This window comes from Phascolarctos cinereus, unplaced genomic scaffold (genome assembly GCF_003287225.1).
Source record: "Phascolarctos cinereus isolate Bilbo 61053 unplaced genomic scaffold, phaCin_HiC Scaffold_4;HRSCAF=312, whole genome shotgun sequence".
Taxonomy (NCBI): Eukaryota; Metazoa; Chordata; class Mammalia; order Diprotodontia; family Phascolarctidae; genus Phascolarctos; species Phascolarctos cinereus.
The window spans coordinates 632,447,161-632,454,552 of NW_027555847.1; positions in this window are offsets into that span (position 1 = coordinate 632,447,161).

The following is a 7,392-nucleotide window of genomic DNA, read 5'->3' on the forward strand; positions in this document are numbered from 1 at the left end:
AAGTTTTCATCCATTAATGGCAACAGGGATTATGATTCTAGTCTTACTTAGAGTCAGTCCTAAATTTGTGTAAGCCACCAAGTTGAGCATTTGTCTTGAACTGACATAGTTAGTTATTGGGCATGTATAAATAAAAAAGCAATTCTCATAGGCTATTGTATCTAATCAATTACTAGACAGCACTCTAAAATAGCCTTTCAAATTGAAGCTACACCACTTCACTTCTGACATATGTTTGAAACACCAGTTTTGAACTATTTACTGCCTCTATTTTTTTCTAGTACTGTCATAAGTTATTTATCTAGGAACGTGAATAACAAATAATAACTCATAAATCTACCATGGTTAAGGTACCACACTATTGAGATTCTAATTTCTATCCCAATTTTGTGTGACCAGAAAAAGATTACTTGGTCATGTAGAGATTTATTTACTCTATTTAGTATAGTATATATGTACTATATATATATATATATATATATATATATATATATATATATATATATATATATATATATATATATATATATATATATATATATATATATATATATATATATATATATATATACATGTATTTACTAAAGCAATGAATAAACAAAGTCAAGGGTTAGAATTCCTTGAATAAATTGAAATCACAGCTCCTTTAACATTGTATTCTGTGCTTGGTTTTTCCCAAGTCAGCCCAGAGAACATATTGGTAAGGGATTACCCCTCAAATATTTTTTTTTCTTTCAAAGGTAATGTTTGGAGTGTTTTTACTCTTGGCACATCATATTTACTACTCACAATATGACTACTGCTGTAATGATCCTCACTTGATGCCTATTCTGTGGTCTGACAGTATAATGGTTCCACATTCAATGCTCACAAAGCAGTAGACTGGAGCTCTGGAAGATTAGGTAGGCCTGAATATAGTTAGCACATCCTGTGATGTGACAGTCAGTCACATAGACGTGATACTTGAAGTGAGAGAAAGAATGAATAATTTTCTAAGCTAGAGGCAGAGAAAAGATGCCTTTCTTCTTTAAATATCTCTGGGGAATGAATTGGTAATTAATTCCACAGACTGAACATAAACTCCAGAAAAGAAATTGGTGATTTAGTTAAGGATGGAAAGAGAAACACAAGGGGATAGAATCATCCAAGAGAGACTTCCTGGAAGGAATAAATTTCCATTGAGGAGTCCTTCCACATTCTGATTCCAAGTATTTTGACAGAAACTCTGGCCTCATCAAGACCGCACATGTGGACTTTAACTCTACCAGCAATTGGATAACACACAGAAAACATTCTTTCACATTTTATCTTTCAGTAACAACTCTGGCAAGAGCAGAGAATTACCAAGGGAACTATGCCTGTCAGAATATATCAAGTTTTTATGGATGGTCTCTAGATTTGGATCACCTGCTTCTTCCATAAAAATAAACCCTACCAGCCAGGCATTAATCATTGTTGACCCCTTCCTCTCCTTCATTTGCCATATCCAGAAAACATCATCACATCCTGTTCATTCTCCTTATTGAACATAACACAGATCATATAATATAGTGGAAGGAATCCTGGATCTAGAGTCAAAGACCTGGATTCTAGTCTCAGCTCTGTTATTTGGAAACTGTGAGCTTGCTGATAGAAGCCTGCCTATTTATGCTTGGCAATATCTTAAGTACCGCTAACACCAATTTATCTTCTAGGAGTTTGGAATTGGAGTATAGGGAGCAGAATAACTCACCTCTCCCCCAGTCAGAACAGTTAGTTTTTGAAAAACTGTGATGCCTTTGAAGCAGTGGTTTTCTATGTGGTATGGCATAGTGGATTTTGGGATAGATGTGAAGGCAGGAAGACCAAGGGTTGATTTTGCCTCTTGCACTTAATAACAGCATGTCTATAGGCAAGTCACTGAATTGTTCAGAACCTTGATTTCTTCATGTATAAAATGGGAATAAGACTTGTAGCTATATTATATGGTTGTTATGAGGATGAAAATAGTCAATGCTCACTTCTCTGAAGTTATCCTAGAGCTCTTTCATCTTCATCAAAATCATAGAAAAAAAATCTTCATTTTTTGCCACCTGTTTCTCACCTTCCACTCACTTCTTGACTTTTCCCCTCATATCTCTCCTCTCTCTTCCTCTCCTCTTCTTTTTTCTCCCTTCCTGTTCTTTTTCTTTCCTCCTTTTCCACTTTCTTCTCCTCTCCTCTTCCCCCTCTTTCTTCCTCTCTACTCGTCTCCCCTCTTTCTTCCTCTCTTTCTCCTCCCTCTCTTTCCCTCTCTTCCTCTCATCTCCCTTTCTCTCTTCTTTTCTTTTATACTCCTCTCTTCACTTCCTCTTTCCTTGATCCCCTCTCCTCTCCTCTCCTCTTTTCCCTTTCTTCCCTTTCTCTCCTTTTTTCTCTTTACACATACTCCTTCTATGATTTCATCAGCTTTTTTATATTCATCTATTTTCTTTTTTGCAAATACCTCCTACGTTTAGGTATCCAGTCCTGAGGTCCAGTACTATATTGTTAACTTCCTGTGGAATGTCTCTACCTAGATGGCGCACAGGTATGTCAACCTCAACATGTTCAAAGCAGAATTTGTTACACCTCTCCCTAAATTGTCTCTATTTTTGTAATGGGAACCACTATCCTTCTGGAAGCTCTAGTTTTCAATCTAGGAGTCCTACTGACCCTTACTCAACCTCCGCTTCAAATTAGTTGCCAAGTCTTGCCACTTCTATCTTAATAGCATTTCTTTAACTCATGTCTTTGTCTCCACTACTACCACAACCAACCAAGTTCAGGCACTTAAGCATCTCACATTTTATGTATTGTAATAGTCTATTAAGTGGCCTCCTTGAGCCATCTCTCTCCTCTCCAGCCCATAGTACATACAACTGCCAAAATGATATTCCAGATGTACAGGTCTCCCTGCCTAATTTCCTTGCTGAAGAAGCCCTAATGTCTTCCTATCGTCTCTAGGATTAAAAACAAACAAAACAAAACAAAACAAAGCAAACAAAAATCCAACTTTACTGTTTGACACATTCTGTCTCCAACCTATCTTTCCAAGTTGATTATACATTATTTCCCATCATGCACTCTGTTTCACCTGTCCTACTTGTTGCCTTCTGGGCAGGACATTTTGTCTCCTAAATTTTTATATGTTTTCACTGGCTACAACAATGCCTGGAATATTACCTCCTTTCAGTTTTGTCCCTCAGAATCCCCAGCATCCTTCAGAGCTCAACTTAATTGACAACTACAATGTAGCTTCCCATGATTAAGGACCTTTGGAGGGAACAGCATTAACAAAATCCCTGGTGTTTTAGAGTTAATGTTATTCTATTTAAATCCTCTTATTTTACACATAAGAAAACTGAGACACAGAGAATTTATGTTCCTTGGTCAATGCCATTGGCAGAGATGGGACAACAACTAACTGTCTTCTGACCCCTGATGATCCAGTATCTTTCCTTGCTATACCACATTATCTTATTTAGATCATGGAAGTTCTAATGTGATTGTTTTTTTGAAGTCTCGTTACATCGTAATAGTTAACATTTATAAAGCTTGCTATATGCCAGGCACTGTTCTAAGCACTTTATGACTACTATTTCATTTGATCCTCACAACCACCTTAGGAGGTAGGTGCTGTTATTATTATCCTCATTTTACAGATGAGAAAACTGAGGCAAACATGAAGCTAATTTGAGGACAGATTTGAACTCATATCTTTTTGGCTTTGGGACTTGGTACTCCACCCACTGTGCCACCTAGTTACCCATTTCATTCATAGATGAGAACAGTTACATCCTGGGTAAGTCATGTGCCACCCAGTTTGCAGGGATATTGCCAGCATAACTTATAAGTCTCCAATTTCAACTTTGTTCGTGCTTCCTGTCAATAATTCTTCTAATAAGTAGAATCTGGAAAAATCTGAAAGATTCTATACTTTTAGGTCCCTGGAGGTACAGGGGTCCCATGCTTGGAAATTTAGTGGAGGAATGAGATTTTTCAGATTTAAATTCTGTCACATTAAACCTGCTTTGGTCAGGACAAAACCCTTTTGCAAATGACAATGTAAGCCCTCTTCCCCATGTGGCAGAGATAAAAATAGGTTTCTTGCTTTGGGGAATGCAATCACACTTCAGCTTTTATTTACATCTTACACACTCCTTCTCCCCTCTCCAAAGCTTAGTGCCTTGGAAAGTGACAAGCTTAGAGTTTTCATTTTGCATATGGCAGTATTAGGGATAGGGAGTGAGCTGGTGAATTCACTGGCATAGGGAACTCCCAGGTGAGGAAACTGTTTCAGTGAAAGGAGGTTGGCGTCTTCTCTGCCATATATTCTTAGAGAGCTTGCTTGGGATACTCAGAGGTTAAGTAGTTTGGCCAAGGACACCATCCAGCCTATATGTTGCAAGTGTGGCCTTGAACTCAAGTCTTGACTCAGGGTAAGTTTTTTTTTATCTACTACACAATGCTTCTTCTCATAATAGCTCACATTTCTAGAGCCATTTCAAGTTAGCAAAGTACTTTCCTCATGTCAAATCTATGAGCTAGGTCATGCTAGTGGTAGTATTCTATTCCAGTTGAGGAAACCGAGGCATAGATGTATGAAGCAGCTTGCTTATGAACATGTAGTTAATAAGGTCCAGAGCTAGGAGTCAATCCATGAGGTTAGGACTCAAGGACCAATAACCATGTGCCTTTTACCTGAAGGATTTAAAAAAAAATCATTGGGAAAGAGGAGGATTATCCTCTCTAATATTTCAGTACTACCCACAAAACTTGCATGTCTTAGTTTATGGTCTTTGTAACTTGCTGTGAACTAAGAAAAATCACGATCTGTTGCATAATCCATTGATGACAATTCTCTTGTATTTATCAAGGCTTTTCCTCAGACTATCAGAGCTAGAGAAATAGCTGAGGCTGATTTCATTTTGGGAAGCTGTATCAGTTTGTGTCAGCTTGTATCTTCTATTGGCATGACCTCTGAGAGCCCAAAAGCAACCTTTCTGTTTGTCATAAGGTATCAGAGTAAGACTTTCCATAACAAAAACAATAATAGCTAACATTTCCATAATACTTTACATTAATAAAATATTCTGAACATTATGTAGTCTTAACAATTAATTAATTATTCTCTGAGGTAGATGATGAAAATATGGTTATTCCCATTTTAGAGATGAGGAAGCTAAGACACAAAAGTCATATAGCTAGCAGGACTGACTCAAATAACCAGACTTCATTGCTGTTCCCTTTGTTTCCAACTTCTCTCTTCTCCAATTCATTATTAACATCATTTTTAGATTTTTTTTTCTAAATACTGCTTTTATCATGGTAAAAAATCTGTAATCTTCCAAAGTATCTACAAAATAAATTCCAAATTCATTAACCTGCCATTCAAGGCCATCTATGATTTGACCCTACTATCCCTTTCCATCATTACTTCCCATTACTTCTCTGGAAAACAAAACAAGACAAAACAACTATATTGTGGTCAAATTGAACTATCTACCACTGTCTGAAAATATCTAATCTTCCCCATTTCTTCACTTTAGGGAATCCATTTCCCCTCTGACTAGAATTCATTCATCAATTTAGCAAACATTTAGTAAATATCTTCTTCGTACAATGCACTGTGTAAGGTGAATTTATAATGCCAAGTAAGACAATGTACCGGCACAAATGCAGTAGAAGATCAAGAATTAATGCCATTCTCTTTCGTTTCCACTTCAAATGTCATGTTCTCCACAAATCTCAATCTTCTTCTGTACTAGAATAGCACTTTGTGCCTTTTTTATGACCTATTGTATTACTCTAATTTGTATTTCTTATGTTTTCATTGAATAGCTTACCTTATTGGAAAGTAAGTGCCTTAAGCGGAAGGATTACATCCTATTAATCTTTGTATTCTCCCTAGCACCTAGCAAGGTTCCATGCACATTGTAGACATCAAAATATTTGTTGAATACTAGCTTCTTTGTTTGAATTGAATTATCACTTTAAAAATTCTTAGTCAGAATCCCAGTCACCCAAGAGCCCATCAAATATTTCTTTTTATATAATGTATTTGCTAATGTTGCCATAGAGGAGATTTCTGCTCAATTATTGAGTGAACTAGATAACTTCTCATGAGATTCCTTTCAGTTCTCATTGTGACCCAGGAAGGAAAGTTCACAGGAATAGAGCTGGAAAGAATTTCAGAAACCAATGAACTCTACTGATTGCTTTATAAATGAGTAAAATGATGTGCGGAATGGGGGGGAGGGTAAGTGAAATGTCCAAGGTCATAAAAGTGGTAAGCATCAGAGGCAGGACTTGAATTCGGGTCCTCTAATTCCAGAGACAGGACTCTTTCCATCATATTATTCTTCCTCCCTTTATGTGATTCTGTGAGTGTACACAACTTGTAAAGTTAGATATCACACACAAAGAGTTAACATTTGTTCATGTTAAAAGATACACTTTGAGGGGATACCATAGAGTCAGAAAGATTCAGTTCAATCCCTTGTGCCTTCTCTATTTCCATCTCTATGCTGGGACTATGATCACTGGCACCCAGAATGGAGGACCTGTCTTCAATATCTCAGTCTTCTATGATTTTCAATGATCAAGAAAATGATCAAGAAGGCAAGAAAAAGTGAATCATGGCTTTTCAGCAATGAGAAGAATTTTAGTAATTCTCTCATCCATATTCTTCATTTGAAAAGATTAACTGGTGCTAAGTTGACAATTCTGAAGCCCAGAAGGTGAAAATGATTGTCTGAGATCCTGCAGTAGTGGCAAAACTGTTTACACTGAAACTATCTTTCCAAAGTTAGCAATCATTGCCAAATCCAATGGACTTTTCTCCATCCTCATTCCTCTCAGCCTCTCTGAATTCTTTGACACTGCTGATCACCTTCTCCATGATAATCTCTTCTCACTTTTTGGGACAGCACTCTCTCCTGGTTCTCCTCCTACCTATCAGACCACTTACTCCTCAGCCTCTTTTGCTCAGTAAGCATCTAGATTATGCCCTCTAATCTTAGATATTCCACAGGGATTTTTCCTGGATGCTTTTCTCTCCTTCCTTTATACTTTATATTTCACTTGATGATCTCAGCTCCCATAGATTTAATTACCATCTCTATGCTGATGATTCTCAAATTTAACTATCCTTCCTTAAATTCCCTATTGACCTCTAATCTTACATCTTCAACTGCCTTTCCAGCAGACTGGAATTCCAGTAGACATCTTAAACCCAGTACATCTAAAACTGCTCATTTTTCTCTCTAAACCTTCCTCTCCCCTTGCCTTCCCTATTGTTGTTTTTTCTTGGTTTTTGAAGAGGACCAATGACATCATGGATGAAGTCTTGACATGATGAATTGGATTTAAGTGAGACAGAGTTGCACAAAA